Consider the following 20,230-nt stretch of genomic DNA (forward strand, 5'->3'; position numbering starts at 1 on the left):
GCAGCTCAGTAAAGGAAAGTTCTATGAGCACAGAACTAGCGAATCCTGGTTCTCTGCAGGTTTGCATCTAGTTATTTCACTGCCTCTACTGCAGTAGTTCCAAGCCCCCCATGGTGCCTTGTATAAGCTTTCTTAAACAGTATTTCCTCTGAGATTAAATGAATTGAGTGTGTTCCTAAGAAGTACTGCCAGACAGCACAGCAGCATCCTGCATTTCAAAGAAACAAGAGTACTCAAACTAAAAAAAAAAAAAGCAGCACTGTTGAGAGCAATGAGTACAGACAGGTAAAGCATTTTGTGCTCTGCTGACTCTAGGGCAGAGCTCAGTGTTGACCTAAACCCCCAGCAGCAGCTGTGCATTGCCATAGCCTTGTCTTCTTACATCACCACTACCTTCTACGTCAGCACCTTCTCAGAAAGTTGTAGGACTCACAGGGTATGAAAAAGTTGCCTTATGCCTACGTGATACATTCAGTATTATCAGCAGGCTTGGGGGCTGTAGGTACACTTCACCTGGAGTTGGTGCCTTTGGTGCTGCTGAATGCATGTTGGGAAGGTGCTTGAGAAGAAGTAACTAGGCTTTTCATCCTGCTCAAAAAGGTGCAAAATAGCTTCTGAAGGGCTCCAGATGATACCAGGCAAAGCATTCACAGGTAGGGCAATACTCACATACAGAAAGAACAGCTGAACTCACCCAGCTGGTGAAAGAGCTCTCCAGATATACAGCACCACTCAGGAAGCAGCCCAAGTCCAAGAGACACTTTCCCCTCCCTGGCTGCCCCTTATATGAGTCCAGGGTGGCTCTGCCCTGAGTCCAGCCCTTCTGGGCAGGTGGGAGAGCACAGGTGCAAACAGTGTGCTCCTTGGGCCAACAGCATCCCTTCACCAGGTGCTCAATCACCAGCTCAAGCCCCGACCTAATGGTTCCCCTACACTTTTCCATCTAGAAGCAATGCCCTTTGAAGAAAAAAGCTGCCAAAAATATAAATAGGGTTGAATTATTTCTGAAATCTTTATGGTTGTGGAAGTAACATGGGTGAGAGCATGTTCTTCCTACAACCTTGCCACTTTACAGAGGAGTCAGGGTGCCAAGAGAGGGATGCACAAGTCCAAGCTTTGAGAGATACTGGGGAATGGGATGAAGATAATGACACTTTTTTTTCTTCCAGCGCACTTATTTACATCTGTATTTGTGTGTGCAGACGTGTAATACATCCTTGTAATATTAAGTCTCTATGTGAAAAAGATGTTTCCCTAGATGCTGGGAAGTGCTTAGAAGCGCGTGCGAGAAAAGTTTTAAGCATCTCAAGTGAGGTATTCAAAGTCGTAGTGCCTGTTTTACTTAAAAGAAAAATTATCAGTTTTTAAAATGTCTAGAAAACACTGCTATCTTGTGTAAACTTGTCTGAGAGTTCTTGTCCTAGGGCTAACGTGAATGTAAAGTGATAGTAGATATTTCCTGTTTTACTTACCTAGAGGGAACTTGTTCCTGTTGCCAAATCCATGTTAATCAGGAGGTCAACGGGAATTATCATAATGCAAATTCTCTTCTTGTGTTAGTGGCAAAAGTAAATAAAAATTAAAAAAAATAATACAGGAATCAAGTGGTTTATTTTGTCTTAGTACGTGTATCTTTATGGTATTATGTGTATGGCAGAAGTTACTGGAAAAAAGCAGACGAGTCATTGTCGGGTTATGGATAAATAGGTCAGACAAACAATTTCATTACTGATTGCAGACTCTTAGCTGTTTCAACTGCACGGCTTCTCAGTTGAATCGATAACACAGAGAATGCAGCACATTGGAAAATTGATTTGTACACAATACATTTCTAATTCACTGCAATTCAAACCAAGCGGTGATGAGAGACGTTGATTTATGGTGAATTATGGATGTGATTTGCACCAATCTTTTCTTTCTCTTTTTGTTGGCTATGTAATGAAAACATCTCAGGAACCTGAGCCTACTGAAACCAAAATGCCTTGATTGTTCAAGTGCTGTTACAGACATAGGATGTAATTCTAATGGAAGCAACATATAGACCAAGCAGAGCTATGAGATAAGCATTATATTACTGTTCAGACTCAGCAGAGATTTTGTCTGATAGTTGTTTGGAAAATGTCGTAACTAGAAACGCTTCTGGAATATGCACCTTGGGACTCAGCTATTGCTTTGAAATGAGGGTCAAATAAGAGCATAGATGCCACTTATAATGTTAAATGTTATGTGAATTTTGAAAATCAGCACTCAGATGTTTATTCCCTATTCTTCTGTGAGAGCTGAAAAGCTACAAGATATTCTGCTTTGTAGCTGCACAGTTTTTTTCCAGGACATAGCAAAAATCAGTACAGCCTGTTTTTTTTGCACTTGGCTGAACCAGGGCTGGGTTGGAATCTGAAGTCTCTTTGGAAACCATGAAGTGCTTGTCAGACAGAGTTCACTAGCTGCGGACTTCTATATGAGGTCTCTCTCCACGAAAAAAAAAGCCTCCCTCGATGCCATTTTGTAAGGAACACATGTGGTCTGGTGTGTTGTTAACATTCACCTCCACGTCAGGAGCATTTCAAGAACTAGTCAAATACCTATTGGTTAGTTTTGAGTGGATATGGAATCCTAGAATGGTTTGGATTGGAAGGGACCATTAAGATCATCTAGTTCCAACCCCCTGCTATAGGCAGGGACACCTCCCTCTAGCCCAGGTTGCTCACAGCCCCATTCAGCCTGGCCATGAGTGCTTCCTGGGCAACCTGTTCCAGAGTCTCACCACCCTCTCAGTAAAGAATTTCTTCCAAAAATCTAGTCTAAATCTACCCTCTTCCAGGTTAAAGCCATTTCCATGTAAAACCATATATGCTGAAAACACTGTGCTAGCATTAATCTTTCTGAGATCCACAGAGTCTGACAGGAATATCCTTTTCTTGGGGGGCTGCTGACACTGTCAGTGGAGCTCATAGTTGGTTAAAGACTCATTCACCCATTGTCAGCATGCAGTAAGAACATTTGTCAGGATGTTTGGACATATTACCTGTTACTAGATAGCAAAGTCATCATGTGCTGTCTTCCTGACAAGCCTTTTCTTCCAGCCCTGTTCCTCTGCTTGCTGCAGAGGAATTGGGTACAGAGGAATCAACTGTGGCACAGAACGATTCCTCTCTTCTGTTTCATCTGTGAAATGGGTCTCATGTTCTCTCCTCTCCACTACTTTCCTACCATGCTCTAATAGAAACTATTTCAGTGCCCGGCTGTGACTGACCCTGGTTTCTGCATCTGACTTTGGTCCCTTTCATACTATCTATGGGAGGTGCAAAGGATGTAATGAGAAATCCTGTTATAAAATCAGGAACATAGGCTAAACATAAAACTTGGAATGAGTTGCATTTGACTATTAAGGGTAGAAGCCTTAGCTGGTGGGACATTCTAAAATAGCTTAAAGAATGTGCTCTGTTGGAAGGATCTTGCCCTCACACCAGAAGACTTCAAAGGATGGACTTGCTTTTCAGTGTTTCTGTATCTGATATCTACTTGCCCTTAGTGGTAACTTTTAAAGAGACTTTGGGGAAAGGCTAAAAAGAAGTGCAAATAATTGCATTTAGAGCAATGAAGTAGAAGCATTTCATTTTATACTTGTCTTCCAGGACCTAAGCTCTCTATTGTGTGACAACAATAGAAATGGTAGAAGTGTAAAAAGCTGGACTCCCTGCCAATGTTACAACTTGTCGTTACTACTAAAAAAGGCAGTAAACTGGGAGGGTATATCGAAGAATAAATCACTCCTCCCTTGCCTCGTTTCTTGTTTTCCACCCATTTTCTGCCGGCCACTGTTGGAGACGTAGGTCCAGGCCAAAAGCACATTTGGTTTGAGCCAGTGTGGGAGTGCTTATGTGTGTTAAGTTGTTCTGCAGTGAGAAGCATGGTTCTCTGCATAAGAAATGGAATGAAGGTGCAGCTTTTCAGTTTTACTATGAGGAAAGCCAGGTATGGAGTCGACCCCTAGCAGCACTGTGAAACTCATGCACAGCCTTTGTCTTTCTTTCTGTAATACAGAGATTGTCTCCACCATGATTTTCCCCACTGTGTTGCTGGGCAAATCAGATTCTGTAACATTAAAATCCCTCAGTCTTCATAAACAGCAAAGTGAAGCTTTCAACTAACTCACTTTTATGTGTCCTTTACTTTCTTGCCTCGTTCTGCACAAATCTACGTAAATAATACTATTTTCAGACCGCTGGCAGGAAGAGAGAGAATCTAGGGAAAAAATACCCTGATTGGGCAAATCAGGATAATGGCACAAGTCTTGAAAATGGTATCAGCTCTGCTTTTTAGGAACACTTTCACACACATCCCTTCCCCCTCATTAAGAGACCCTGTGGCACTGCCAGTAGACTTGCAGTACTACAAACCGGAACTACCATCTGTGAAAGTCAACCATACAAATCAAAATGCAGGTTTATGCATGATTTTTTTTAGCATGATTTGAAAATGCTCGTTGCATGCACAGAACGAATAAAACCAATTTGGGTTTGAAGAGAGCAGAGTTTACTCTGGGACACAGTGTTCAGTATTTGCAGATCATTGGACAGCTCAGTCTAGTACAGATCATGCCTTTTTATGGGGACATTCCAGATCCAAAGAAAGCAAATTCTTCTGAAACACATTGTCTTCGTTAAACTTTTAATATGTTTTGGTATTGCTAGCAGCAGCTTTATATAATGCAGTCTTGTAGTGCTCAACAAAGACCAAAAAAAAAAACCAACCCATATTCTGTGTGCTATTGAACAACAGGAGATACAGCCAATGTGGATATATTACTACTGTGAGACTTGCACAGCATTTTACACCTGGAATCAGGATGAATAACAGCCAAGAAAGTGGGTATCATCTGCATCCTCTCTTGTAGTATATCCATGATACCTGGTACTTGGAACCAAACCAAGTCACTTACTGAAATTCCTTTAAAATCACATTCATTTCGCCTTAAGTTTTCATTGAGAAATTCTACATGCATGTTTCATGTCTTTTTTTTTTTAATATACTACTTAACAAGTCTTTGAAAAAAATCTGTGGTACACAGAACAGCACAGCATAGAATAGAAAAGAAAAGAACAGTTCAGGTGGAAGGGACTTTCAAAGATCACATAGCCCAACAGGCTGACCACTTCACTTACTGTTTAGAAAAACGTGCAGGTAATACTGTTGGAGGTCTTGCCTCATTTCTTCTTTCTAGTATCCTGAAACACCACACAGTACTGCTGGTGGACGTGTAGCTGCCTTGTAAGCAGTGTCATGCATGGCTTCTGCAAGAATATCCACGTTGTGGAGTGTTAAAGGCTTGGATCTGCATGAGTTCCTGCCATTCTTCTGTGTGTCTTGGCACCACTGTCTGTCCTTGCTACGCCGTGATCCTTTTGAAATGCTGAACCACATAATGTCTGAAAATTATTCTTTGTTATGCAAGAAGGGAGGGTTGGTATGTTGGGTTTTCCCCTTCTTGCTGTTCTCCTCAGAATATTCAAATGCAGTTTTATGATGTATTTGAGACTCTGTAAGCCCTTCCAAAATTTGTGTCGTTTCACACACAAGCCATCAGATGGGTAAAGTCATTCTGCTTGACAGTTAACCTAGGAATTCGAAGAGTTACTACATTAAGAGCAGATGTCAAAGTTACGTATGTTTAATATTTTTTACTATAAAGAACCACTGGTAAGGAGCACTGGAGGTCCAGAATATGCAGAATATTAAGAGTGCCTGCCTATTCTTCAGCTCTAATCTTGTTTTTGTGGTCCCAAATTCATTGTAGAAATGTGGTGATCAACGTGAAAAGTTGTGTGTGCTCCTTTTTCTTCCGTCATGTACTTTCTGTTTACATATAGAGCCTTCCAGTTTCCTAGCCACTTGTACTTTTGAAAAAGTACACAGCGCTGTTGACATACTGTCATTTTGGAATGAAGCTGTGTCTTTGTGCCAGCTCGTCTAAATTTGAAAGAGCATTAGTTACCTGCAGTTTGCAGGGAACACTGAAGCACAGAGAGAAACTGAACTGTAATTTATCATCCACAATCTTCGAGGATGACTGTAAATCTCAGCTGCTGGATTCTTAAAGGCGTTCACCAGGTAAAGCAGGAAGAACCGTGTTCTCAAGGTGATGGACAACACTATTATTTGGCTGAAGCTTAACATAAGCATTGGGAAAAAGTACATGTGAAGGCTCTGCCCAGCGCTGGAGTGGAAGTGAACTGTTAGTATCTATTTTTAAATGTCTCCGTTTTTCTTAGTATTATACTTAAGTTGCACGTTAGGTGTCCAGAACGTAAATTTTTGGCCATTGCCTAGTGCATTGATGAGAGTGCAAACCAAGCTCTACTCTGATTGACAAAGAAAGTTTTTAAGAGGTGATTGGCAGCAACTTGTGCCACTCTGATATTTTTCTTCTGTGACTTCTGTGTCAAGAGTGAGTTGTTCAAAACCTCCAGTTTCCTTAAAATTTTTAACCTGCTTGCTGGGAACAAGAAAATTTCTCTTTCCCAGTATTCTTCTTTCCACATTGCCCTTATTGCAGAGAAGAACTGCCTGAAAAGAAGAAAAAAAAAACAAAGCAGAACAACAACAAAAAAAAAACCAACAAAAACCACAACCTTCATTCCAGAGTCAAATTTGCAATGAGAATCTTGGAGTCTATTTTTGTCCAATACCATTTGGATAAAATTCAAGAATTTGATTTTTCCCATTGCTTTACTTTGTACTCCAGTTGACTCTGAAAGCACGGCCTGAAACGCTGAACCACAAAATTCAATTAAAACACTGGGAGTAAACAGGGAGAAGAAATCAATGAGTGGATTATTCTATCAGCTGCTGTTCCCATGATCTTTCTAATCTTATGCTGCACTACTAGAAGGGGTGTTGGGAAGCGGAGTCATCGTAAAATCAGATCAAACAGCTTTGTGCTCTGAGCACATAGCAGAAAATTGGATCGATAGCATGAGCCTATTTTTTGATTTGCTTGTAAGCAGCTGGACTGCTGAATCTATCCGTAGTGCGGAGGCTGATCTGTTTTTTAATCCTTCTCTCTCCCACTACGAAGTTAAACAACAGTTCTTGGAACAAACCTAAGTCAGTGCAGCCGCCAGGCGTCTCAGGTGTATATTCACTGCTGCTATATGCATCCAGTAATGAATTGAGACATTTGGAAAAGAAATGTTGATTACGCACAAAATTCCATCTGTGTCTATTGAAAATTTCAGGCAGGAGGGAGATGTTCTAAAATCGCCATATTTACCCCTTGTTCCTACCTTTGTCTGCAGTCCCTTTGGGCTCCCAGCACAAGAAGGACGTGGAGCAGTTTTAGACTAAAAGAGGGGAGATTTGTGTTAGATGGGAGGAGGAAATACTTTGCTCAGAGAGTGGTAAAGCCCTGGCACTGCTGCCCAGAGCTGTGGGTGCCCCATCCCTGGAGGTGCCCAAGGCCACGCTGGATGGGCATTGGCAGCCTGAGCTGGGGGTGGGAGCTTAATTGTGATAGAACCAGTTCTGAAATTCAGTTTCACATCAAAACTCAGAGAGACCAGTGGAAGTCAATGGAAAGAAGAAAACTTGGTCAGGTATTGGGCTGTTCTAAGAACTGCCTCTTGGTAAAAAAGACTTATTTATGTAGATTGTCAGTCTTCATTTTGGAAAGGCAGCGAGCAGAATGTACTTTTATTTATGTCTTATATTCACTAATTACTTTAGATTGGTTTACTGCTGGAATACAAGTGATGTACGCTTCTATAGATAGTCCTAAATAATGGAATGGTCAGAACACTGCAGGAAAAAGGGATTGCAGGTGACTTCCTTCCAAAAACTCATATCTGCACTGTGCTGCAGAGCCACAGACTTCATATGTCTTTTCTGATAAACAAAGGAAGACATTTCACTCTAGGAAATGCAATTCAGCATTCAGTGTATATCTGGAAGAAGTGTTGCATCATAATAACTGTTTTCTAGTTACACAACACTAGCTCCTGTCCTTCATTTCCACTATAATCTTGGTATCTTTGAAAATTGGTCATTTTTAATTGGATTCAAATGGCAGATATGTGGAAGCTGACAGGTATTTGCAGTATGAGACACAACATTATATTGTGATGTACTTCAACCAGAGACTCTCATACGTACTCAGAAAGTATAGCAAGGAGAGTAGCATCATTGTCTGTTTCCAGCAGTGTTTAGCATCATCAGCATGGCTCAGGATAGTTTCAGTGGTTCCCTGACCATTCATCACAGGAGTACATTGTTTCTCATAGGCACCTACAAGCTACCATAAACACGTCTTCCTTTCTGAAGGAAGTCCTTCAACTATATTTATTTTTGTGGCAGAGAGAGGGACATGGAAAATCCTCTGTGCAGTAGCCACAGGAGCTGATCTGCCACTGAGTAGGCAGATGGCCAACTGAATGCACAGGCATATATGCAGACAGCTGAAAGGACAGATGTATCAAATCAGATTTATGAGGTCAGTTTTCCCAGCCAATAAAGTCCAGATTGCTGTCTGACCTGTTATAACCTTCCTGTGTTTAAATGAATGTGAAACAGATAATCCAGCCTTTGGCGGAGACAACACTGATAAAATGCAAACATTATTTCTGTAGCTACATAGGATTGTTTTTCTAATTCAACAGAAAGTGTTGGCTTGAAGATCTTTAAGGAGTTCACAGTATTTTTGTACTGCTTGTGTGTGAACAAAATTTTTCTCAGTCCAAGGGAAGGGGCAGAGTATACTTGTTCAGTAGTTTACTGCAAAATATAAATGTACATCTTACTGTAATGCAGCAATGGCAGATATGTTCTGAGCAGACACATGTAAATTATATCTACTCTTCAAATACAGAAAATGAACCCATCTTACTGTGAGAAATATGGACAAAATGCCAATTAAAGTTTCATGCTAAAAGTATAGTGGAAAAGAAAACAATATCCTTCTCTCCAAGTTGGAAAGATATGGATTTGATGGGTGGACTGTTCTATGGACAAAGTACCAGCTGCAGGATTGAATCCAGAGAGTGGTTATCAATGGCTCCATGTCTGGATGGAGATGAGCGGTGTCCCCCAGGGGTCAGTGCTGGGGCCAATACACTTTAATATCTTCATCAGTGACATTGACAGTGGGGTTGAATGCATGCCCAGCAAGTTTGCTGATGACACCAAGCTGTGGGGTGCGGTTGGCAGACCTGAGGGGTGGGATGTCATCCAGAGAGACCTAGATAGGCTGAGCAGTGGGCCAAGGAGAACCTCATGAGGTTCAACAAATCCTAGTGCAAGGTCTTGCACCTGAGTTGAGGCAACCTCCGCTACCAGTACAAGCTGGGGGTATAAGGATGGAGCACAGCCCTGCCAAAAAGCACCATGTATGATGATAACTGAACATCTTTTCCTCCCATGCCACTAAAATTAAATGGAAATAATTCATTATGATGGTGGTGTTTATCTACTTGAATGAAAAAGTTCCATTTGTTCCTCTTTTTCTATCAGTAAAATAAAACAATTTTCCATTCTGTAAAATTCTTTTTCTCAGCAAACGGGTCTAAATTCTTTCAATATTGTTGTTTGAATCTTTATTTTTTTTTATCCTATGGGAAAAAAATGCCAATTACAATATGAACATTATACGCAGGACACTTCAAGAAGATACTGAAACTGAAAAGTAAAAATAACTTTCTGATGGGAATATATTAAATAACATTGAACATAAAGGCTCATTGGCAGTGTCAATTGCCAGCTGCAAAAACATACAGTATTAGGATGGGAAACCTACTACGAAGAAGCAGGCACTTGGGAAGAACACATTAGTAAAATGCTATTTTTATTTAAAGGTTTGTACAGTCAAAGTTCATCTTTCAGTGTTTTTTAAAGATTAGAATTTCAATGGCTTGAAAGCTTTAGGACCAAACATCCCTGGAGCCGTTGTCCTGGTGGGGACTGAATTAGAAGAAATTAATTCATTATGTATCAAATCTTATGCATGTTATGGACTTCATAAGCTACTTTTGTTCACTTTTTTTTTTTCTTTCCTGTCTTTGCTTTGCATTGTGAAACTGCAGAAGTAATAATAATAGATTAATAATTGGTGCTTGCAGAAAGTAGAAGGTTATGCTGATTGTAGAAGTCAGTAAGCCACACTGGAAACCATTATAGAGGCAAACAGCATAGAGAGAGACTCAGATATTGAATGTTACAAAGCTGGCACTGAAGTGAAATGTTCACTGTGGCACCATCACAGTCAAAAAGCATCACTTCCCAAAAATGGACCCTGCCCATTTCTGTTGTAGTTTATCCATTGTGGAGAATGGTTTTGACTGACATTAAAAACACTTTCATAGCGCTCCTGACTCTTAGACTCGTTGTCTCTTGCCTTCCTTTATCATGCTGGAAGTTGTGTCAGGTCTGTGACAGACTCTTCACCTAAACTTGTATTTTCCTTCACCAGCTGCAAAAAATGGCTTCCAACACTCTTCTTTGAGAGAGCCATCAGGTGTGAGTTTTTACACTTTCCGATGGATGGAGGGATTCTGGTAACTTACTCTAAGAGCTTTCCAGCACTTATAGAACATCTGTACCGAAACAGAGATGCTAAACTGAAGCCTTTCCAACACTCACAAATGTAAACGTGTGTTTTTATTACTAATTGCAGTTGGTGTGTATCTCTCGGGCTGTGCACTACAGCAGACACTTTCAGAAGATGGTGCTCTTCCTAGGTGCCATCTCTAAGTAAATTAGTGGAATAGGAAGCTTTTTAAAGTGAGATGTGGCTCTGTGTAGTTTTCCCTCACAGTAGGCAACACCTGGTAATGGTTGCGGCCTATTACATAACTTCCAGTTTCAAATGAGGTTCCATGAACCCAGATATCAAAATGGAGGTACTATTTACTCCTGATCATTTCCTCACCTATGACGTTCTCAATAACATTTCTCGATTTAGCAGAGTGTATTACAGTGGGAGTGTTTGCAAACTAAATGAGTACCTTCATGTTTGTCTCAGCTAACAAAAAAGCAAGCAACGTGTGTCTTATTTAAATTTAATCTTGACCCTAGGACATAAACCTCAACTTCTCTTGCCCTGGCCTGAGTTTGCCTACCGTAGATGACTGCAGATGTTGACTGAAAGATGCTACACGGATAAGATTGCATTTAGCACCTTATCATGTCTTTTCTCTCTTTTGGGGGTACCCTGATAACCTTTTGCATTACATAGAAGTTTTGCTCCAGTTTATTTACACTATTTTGTGATTTCAGCCAAAGTCACAGGGGTCAGTCAGTCTCTGTAGTTTATGTTGAGAGCACTGAATCTTGTCTTTTTTTTTGTTGTTGGAGGATCTCCACAAAGAAGCATCACTTAATCCTTAGAGTTCAACTTTCTTTATAGATCTGACCTTGTTCTTTTCCCTCTCCCTTTCACTTTCCTTTTCCCTTCCCTTCCCAGATGCTTTACTTGCTCACATCAACATGCCAGTTACACACTAGTAAAAAGGCTCTCATTCTAGCGTGAATTGGTTGATAGAAACAAAACTTAGTGCCTGTTCAAAGACCTGCAAAGTGGATTTTGGATGCTGAGGATACTTGGTATGTAGGCAGAACTATACAAAATATTGCAGTTTTCAGACTTCAGAGCCCAGTTTTACTTCAGGGAGATAGATGGCATGACCATCTTTGGACTTCATGGAAGGCAGGTAGGCTTCCAGATAACTGCAAGGCAAACTCCAGGCATTTTCCATAACTTGTACTTATTGTTTCTTACATTGACTGACAACAGTGGTGTAAACTGACATAATGAGAAAAGAAGTGGTAACATTCAATCTTGGGGCTTTTTCTCTCCCTGAACATTTCTCATGGTGGAAAGAGCGAGTGTTTAGAACGCGGTGCGTCTGCTTCATCAAGAGAAACAAAAAAGAGCTGTCTTAGCAAGCTTTAGCTAGAGGCTGAGTTTCTGGCATCTTGGAAGAGAATGGGAAGTAAATCCTGCACAGCTGGGAAAAGATTCAGTGTGAGGTTCTGTGTGAGAAGGATTTGTACTGCAAAGGAAAAAGAGCTTCTGTCCTCTATCTTTTGTGCTTGTGGTTACAGTTATTCCATTAATTTGATGATGCAAATGTTAAGCACATGGCGAAGATGACTTCAGAAGTCTGACCTTTCAATTTTCTTATTTCCCTTCCTTCAGCTGAATGGGGGAGGTAGTTATGGAATTGACAACAGACCCTGGGAGGACCAGATAAGAATAAGGTGATAGTACACAAATGTCAGACTTCAACAAATTAATCCCAGGATGGTCACCCAGATGTGTTTGTAACAGATAATCTAAATACAAACATAGCGTTCTAATCTCTGCCATGGTGACTCAGAAACAGATGCTAAATGCATCCACATTAACCTTAAGGCAAAGCATTAGCATCTGTTGCATAAATGTTTAAGACAATCTGTTTAAGACAATATTTTCAAGGGTTTTTTTTGTTGTTTTTGTTTTTTTTTAATTACAATCACATTTCACAATATTCAACTGCCCTTTGAAATACCTAAAAGGACAGGAAGCAATGTAAAACATGGAACAACTAAGTAAGTTAAGGACAGTAAAACTGGTGTGCAGCATTCTGTGGTTTCCTTTGGATGCTGTTTTTGGTAAAGAAGAAATCTTTGATGAGAGCATACCTCTGGTTCTTTAAATGTTATTAAATTGAAATGCAAATATAGAATCATAGAATGGCTTTGGTTGCAAGGGACCCCAAGGATCATCAAGTTCCAACCCCACTGTCACAGGTAGGGCCACCAACCTCCAGATCTGGCACTAGCCCAGGTTGTCCAAACAAAGTATAGCGTGGCATTTCTCAGGAGTTAATATCCTGATGAACAGTGATTTTTTCCTTCTGCTAAATTGAGCTGCAGGGTAGTGAATCACCTGGTACAACTTTTGATAGAGTGGTGTATTTTAGATATGGAATCATGGAATGGTTTAGGTTGAAGTGGACCTTAAATCCACATTGCATTAACAAGTTATTTCCCAGATGGGAACAAATTCCACATAGCTCTTGAAACAGCGTAAGCTGATCCATCTCGGTAACATTTATTTTCAGATAGTGTCATTGTTTCACTTTTATTGATTGTTTTCAAATTTTAAGCTTTAATTATGCCAGGATGGTTAATCTGTAGGCTCAGAGGGTTCATGCCCAATAGGAAATTCTTCAAACAGGGTGAAAGAAACCCAAACTTCAGCTGGGGCGAGGCAGGGGACGGGGAGGATAAGATATGACTGAACAACATAAAAAAGAAATTGAGTGCTAATTCAAATACCAAACAAAACCACGGCAGAAAGTTCTCAGACTGAGACTCCCAGAGGACGCGGGTACATTACTACCAAATAAGTACTACGGAATCTTGGACATAAAGAGGTCCTATAAAAATTGAATGCTGCTGAAAATATCACCTCCCACCCAGCCCAAATAATAGGTGACGTTTTAATATGGTCTTTTATATTCAAAATATTTTACATAAAGAGCCAGATTCAAAGTTTAGAAAAATCAGAGAGCGGAGTCTGGATGCCTTATTTAAAACAGCAATGTGAATAAAAAACTCTGCATCTCCTGTACTACCATCAGCTGTAATCTTAACCCTTTCATTTTAAAGTTCATTAAGTCTCTAGAAACATAGAGATGTTGGCAGTCTTGGAAGGGCTTAGCTGTTCAGTACCTACAGCCACGAGGCTCTGAAATGAAATGGTTGTTACAGCCCTTCCCAGCACTCCTCAGAACGTAAAGCTGATTCTACAAATGTCTTCTCTCATGGTCCTGAAGTAGTTTCATCCAACAAGTGCTCTCAGAACACAGTTAACACTAGTCTACAGGTTAGAGTCCTTACAAACAATGGGGTGGTTTCAGATGGTTTCACTTGCTTTCAGAAGCGCCTACCTCCGTCTCAACAGGTTAACAGTTAAAAGGTTAACAGTAGGGGTGCTCTTTCAGAAAATGGTAGGAATGGGTTATTTTGCATATACAGAAAGAAGTTCAGTTTGACCCTTCTGCTTTATGAGTAGGTGCAGTAAAAACTTAGAGAGGTTATATGAGTGCAGTACACTGCAGTGCAATCAGTTACATTCACTGCTATGTTTCCAATGAATGGTGGCTATAAAGAATTTTGAAAATGTAGTTGTGGCTGCCTACTATGAGGAGAGCGTTTCCAGGTTGTGAGTCTTATAAGATTCCTTAAAGACTTGGGGAAAATATCCAGTTCCCAATGAGCTATAAGATTTCAGATATGCACTAGGTTCACTTTCACTTGTTTTTTCTTTGAGTTCTAGGGGACTTTCAAGTAAAATTCCACTTGTCCTTAGCATGATGTCTCCATGACCTGAACTTACTCTGGTGACAGGTTAACCTTTAACTGTATATCTATAAATAAGTAATGTTACTATATAAACTACAACTGTATACAGTACTGCATGCTGGTCTTGCTAAAGCATTTAATTACAGAAGTTCTGTAAGTTATGTAACTATATAAATTACAACTTCAGCACATTCTGCTTAACTAAACTCTTCCTTGTTCTACATCTCTTCTGCGTACTTGAATTATAGGATTGCAGTATACTGAGGCTGTCCAACAATAAAAGCATTTAGTATTGAAGACAGCTACAGAGCAGGGAAGAAACTATCTTGTTATCTTGTTTGCTTGGAGTAAGTCATTATGTTGTTTTTTTTCAGACTGAAGTTATACCAAAATCATAGTCATATATTTCAGAAAGCACAGGTCAGTACTGAAAGGACTAGACTGTCATGGTATGTGAGAGTAGAGGTCTCTATACATTGCAGGGATGGGTTGAGAAGGTGGGCAACAAGACATGATGAAAAAGTCAACTTCCAGAAAGTCCTCCACAAGTCTGGAGCCCAGCTTTAGCAGTTCTCATTCCACTGCTTCAGAAGGAATACAGCAGGGCTGGAAAAGTTTTGAAGAAGGTTGAGAAGGACAGTAGTAAAGGGTATACAATTATTTCGCATGCAGAAGCTGCTTAGTAGAGTTGAACGCTTCAGTCTGGAAAGGAATAAAATTGCAGAGAAAAGAGGAGAGAAAAGAGGAGAACTGTTTTGGGTCAGGAGAAACATAGCAAAGGTAATGCTAGCGTGCTTTCTACAGCATGAGAAGTAGGGGGCAACAAAAGCCGCTCTCAGAGTAAAGAGAATACGACTGTTCCCTTGCTACAGACAGCTCAGCACTGAACTTCTTGCTGCAGAATGTCACGGGCATGGGAAGTCTGCAGGAGTTCAAGGGAGAATGAACACATTCCTGGAAAGGAAATCCTGAGAGGACTGACGCTGTCTTCTGATTTAAGAAATTCCTAAAATACGAGTTTCTGGAGAGTGAGATAATGTTGTGGAGCACATCCATATGGTGTGTGTCCTAATCTTATGCATTTCCATGATCATCCTTTAGTCATTATTATAGGAAATGAGATATTTAGCTAAGCAAATGTTTGGTACGATTCACCACTTATGTTAAGGCAGTTTGCATTGGATGGAGGTCCAATATTTACTACATTTGCTTGCCACAGTGTAAACTGGAATTTATTGCAAAAGGAGATTCAGTTACGGAATGTGCAGCTTTTACATTGAAGGACACAGCTGAAAGTGAACCATTCCTTACCGTTCCAATATTTTGCCTTTCAGCTCCATTGGTAGAGTGGAGGAGGGAAACCCTGCGTTTGTGTTGCTTATTTACACCAGGCTTTTATACCATTCATTTATGGACATACAGGGCACCAGCACTTAGGGCTGTGAACAGAGAGCAGCGGCCTATGTGAGATACCTACAACTGTCACTGCAAGCACAAAAAAAGAGCAAAAGGGTATAGAAAAATAGTGACCACTTGCTGCAGTACAATGATTTCTAAGAGTGTATTTTTTTACATCTTGTTGTGCTTCGGGCCATTATTTAAGGAAAAGTATTGCGACTTGCACGCAGCCCCAGCCCCGAGCAGGCTTTTCCTTTGCGCTCAGAAGACATTTTGTGACCAAGCTTTTACTTCCTGTGCTTAACGCGTCAGCAGGAAGTAGTTCTACAGCAAATACGGGAGATGCTCAGGGCGTGGAAGCAGCAACTCCACCACTGAAAGAACATTAACATGAATTACAAGGACTTGCCAAAATGGGATGTTTCCTAGGATTAACTTCGGAAAGGCCATTTGATGACAAGTAGGGAATTAAGCTGAAAACAAAACAAAACAAAACAAAACCCTACACTGCACCAGGTTATTTTTAAAATCTGATTTTTAGTTTATTTGAATTTTCTCTCTATTTATCAACCTTACCCTGATCTGTGGTGATCCATGATTTAAAAAAAAGACTACACTAGGATTTGTTTCCAAGAAACAATAGATATCATATCATATCATACCATACCATATCATATCATATCATATCATATCATATCATATCATATCATATCATCAGATATTAATTACATTATATTATATCATAGCATATCAAACATAAGGCCAAATTTTTTTGGAGAAGATAATAATGATTCCATTCATGAAATGCCATGCATGTTTGAATGAATGCTTTTATTCGTCGTGGAGGCCACAGTGTCTCCACGTTTGGTAAGTGCTGATGTTACGCAGTTCAAACACGCTTGCACATCTGCTTTATAGAAGCATGGATCACCTGTAAAGTGCTTGGCACTTTTCTATTCCACTACAGTACACATTGAACAACAAGACCTAAAGTAAAAGCTGGGACTCCACTGATGAGGTAGTGTTGGACTATGTGGGCACGTCTGGACATTCACACTCTGCTGTGGGAAATCCTTACCAAGCGACATACATTTTTTAACTTACTTTTTCCTTTTTGGTTTCCATGCCTCAGTGGACTGATGAGTGGCTTAATGGAAGAAAAACTGTCCCTGGAGAAGATTTCTAATTTTGCTCCCTGGGTGAGCAGAAACTTTTAAAGAGCAGGCTGCAGGCTGACACTGGTGGAGGAGGGCTGGGAAAGGTCAGAGACCCCTGAATCATAGCTTTGTTTTCAGCAACTCCGCTGGTAAAGCCCCATAGACATTCTCCAAGGCTCTCTGTTTAAGATGAGAGACAGCTCATTTCCCCTCCTAGATTTATAAGACTGTTTAAAACTGTGACATCTTTGGGACCCTTGAGGCCAGGATCTAGGGAAGAAGCTGGGAAAACTGCAAACACAGAAATTAAATACATTTTTATAAAGGCACTGCCAGTTTTCTTCCACTAAGCTTCTTGTAGACAAGATGCTCCTCCTTTGCTACAGCATAAGCATGAGCAGTCTGCACTGGAGGGCAAAATCCTTGAAACTCTGTTTCTCTAAACTCAAAAACATTCAATTTTTACTGTTTGTCCTTAAAATAATATATTTTTTTTTTTTACTTAAGTGACACTCTTTCTGTATCTCTAATACAACAGTTGCAAATTAGCTGTCCAACTACTTAAATGAATGTTATAGATAGCAGTAGATTTATTCTTCTATCTTGTTTTGTAAATAAGTTTAAAACAGATTTCAAAAACCTTCAAGGCAATTTTTTGAAAATTAAATTGGGGAGTTTAAACAATTTAAAAAAAAAAAACTGTTCTAACAATTTCAGGAGTTCATTCAAATGAAGCATTTCATTCTAAAGCAGAAAATCTATGTCATTTAAGTATTGCCATCTATTTGTATACTCTATTTATAAAGTCTTTCAGGCTACCAGAATACATTTTCTGGGATGCTGAACTTCAGTTTTCTCTTACACCAAAGACAGTAGAGGGGAAATATCAGATACCTTATAGGAAATAGAAAAACGTTCTATTTTTGTTCACCTTTCAGTTAAGCACACTCAAGCAGGGTGCCTGCAATCATGCAGGATTCAGGAACCCCTGGAATTCCTTATCTGCAATGCAAGGTTAAAACACACCACGTTTAACTTAATTTCTCAGTGTTGTGGGTTTTTTTTTTTGTAAAAAGTGGAAATAGATGGAACAAGCAAAGGGATAGTATCACATATCCAGCGCTACCAGAAACAGAAAAGTTCTTACCACATTCCACACTGATGCTTGCCTTTTCTTCCTGAAGGGTTCATGGTATTCAGCATTTGTTTCAACAAAACTTGATCGTATTCATCTCTCTTGGCTGCTGATGTAACAGTTACATGAGGATGTCCTTGCAGAAGGGTGATTACCTTGTGCAGTCTTAGTAATGGCAGTAAAATATGCCTTCCTTGGCCATTAGTCTTAGCTTAAAGCAGGAAAAGGAAATATAATTGTATATGAATGACAGAAATTCTTAGTTTATCTTCTTAAGATTTGAAAGAAGTCTTATTTGGCACCTGCAAGACATGTATCATAAATATATATATTTTTAATACACATATTTAAATGCTAAGTTATACTGTTTTTCTTAACTCATCATATTAAATTGTATTATTCCTCCTAATATTGTAGGTCTGTTGAAATCTGAGCTCAGGTCTCGTTTCAGAGGATTTCTTTTTTCTTCACTTCCTGCTCACACAGCTCATCATGTGAGTGAAGGTTTTTTCCATATCCAGACTATTTCCTAGAAACAGTTCCTTTCCTTTGTACCATGTTAGTACTGGCACACCAGTCAGACAGATGGATCCTATCTGCTTTCATCTGTGATGAAATTAGTACTGAGTTCTTCATCTAAACCACTTCAGCATGCAATGTAATTCTTTTATATCTGTACTGATTTATTAATTACAAAGATCAAAGTTATGAGTTAACCAACAAATAATTTTCAGTTTTCCTTGCATCTCAGTGTTTTTATGTACTTGGACTTCATTTGACCAGAAGACCACAGCTTTGCACTTGGAAATTGTTTGATTTGACAGGTTCTGTATTTGCAACATCAAAATATGTTGCTATGGAAAATGTTACAAGTTCTAATTAAAAATGCAGAGGTCACAAGTTTCCCAGAACCAGTAGGGCGTAGATCTTAGGAGAAAAGAATCACGACATAAAAAATCCAGAGATATGTCAGTCTGCAATTTTCCAGATCTGAAAGGAGTGCAGCAAGTGTTCAGAAAAAATACGAGACTGGAATTTTGATCAAGTTCCCTTGTACTCATTCATATTCTGTGCGTATACCTTTCCATTAGCACAAATTGCCCTTGGAAATCATGGAGAGCGCTGAGCTTTGAAATGTCCTAATACAAATTAGAGGAGAGTTAGTAATCTGATGTAAATTAGTAGAGAGAGAAAGCAGACCTGCCTGGTTCTTCTTTGAAATCAAATGTCAGCACTGAAATACCCTCCACGTAATATCCAAGCGTTTTGCCATCTACATGCATCCATCACTTCCTTTGAACGTTCGTCCATGTTCAGTTGTGACTCACTGATTTTCCTTCTCTTCCATACCTCTTTATTTGTTTCACTGTTCCTACTTCTTCCCTTTGTACATTTTTCTTTGTAAACAGTTCTTGTGTCTTTGTGTTCCTTTTGTTCCCGTTCAGCCAAACCACAAGAATCAATGGTACAAGCGCAGGCCTGAGGTAGTAATATCTGCGCTGGAACATCCGTGAGAATGTACCCACAAACTATTCCCATCTGAATTTAAGAGTAGCTCAGTTGTAATGAATTCATCCATGCTCAATGCCATGCTGTTATGAACACACCTGTTTTGGAGATTTCTGTGTTGGTGTGTTGCATAACTCAAGAGTTTTCCATTTCCACTCAAAATATATTCCGTTTCTAATCTTTTTGCGGTGTTGGAATTCTCAGTGCTTTCTTTTTTCCTTTCTTCTTTTTATTGTTTTTCCAAAGCAGTGATGTGTCATTACTGCAGCACAGGACCAAGTCATCTTCAGTTTCCTCCCAGGATAGCCGCTAAGTATCCTGTCTTACGGAGGTCGGAAGCTTGCAGTCTGATGGGTCTTGCTCACTCAAACGCTTTTCTAGATAATAAAAAATAAACATCACTTTGCTGACTGTGTTTGCCAAAATACAAATGCAGGTGAGCATTGTATCGCCTTCTCCTCTGGGAAGTGGCTGTGTAGCAGCAGGTCTCATTGCGTTAATGTGATCTTCTTGTACCAGCCAGCGCTCAGGCTGAGATTCACGTGGCCCACAGAGAATCATTCTCTTAACAGAAGTGCAATCAGAAATGCTCCTTGTAGGTAAGCAGACAATTGTTTTTAAGAACATTCTGTTAAACCACATGTGAACTTTTGCGTAAGATTTTAGTTATCCGCTGAAGATCTTAGAAAAG

The 20,230-nt window shown here is 39.8% G+C and overlaps 1 protein-coding gene across 17 annotated transcripts in view; it reads right to left on the minus strand.

The window, feature by feature from the left end:
- NGF (nerve growth factor) overlaps positions 1–20,230 on the minus strand; it is a 49,783-nt gene that overhangs the window by 21,704 nt on the left and 7,849 nt on the right. For 15 of the 17 annotated variants that reach the window (XR_002432817.1, XM_021377206.1, XM_021377203.1 and 12 more), the window contains 2 exons: positions 7,287–19,916; positions 5,166–6,567 (listed from right to left, as the gene is read on the minus strand). The gene's annotated coding sequence lies outside the window, so the exon portion shown is untranslated. The remainder of the gene's footprint in view (positions 1–5,165; positions 6,568–7,286; positions 19,917–20,230) is intronic. The other 2 variants (XM_021377190.1, XM_021377198.1) reach the window with 2 other exon arrangements.

Source organism: Numida meleagris, chromosome 25, assembly GCF_002078875.1.
Source record: "Numida meleagris isolate 19003 breed g44 Domestic line chromosome 25, NumMel1.0, whole genome shotgun sequence".
Taxonomy (NCBI): domain Eukaryota; kingdom Metazoa; phylum Chordata; class Aves; order Galliformes; family Numididae; genus Numida; species Numida meleagris.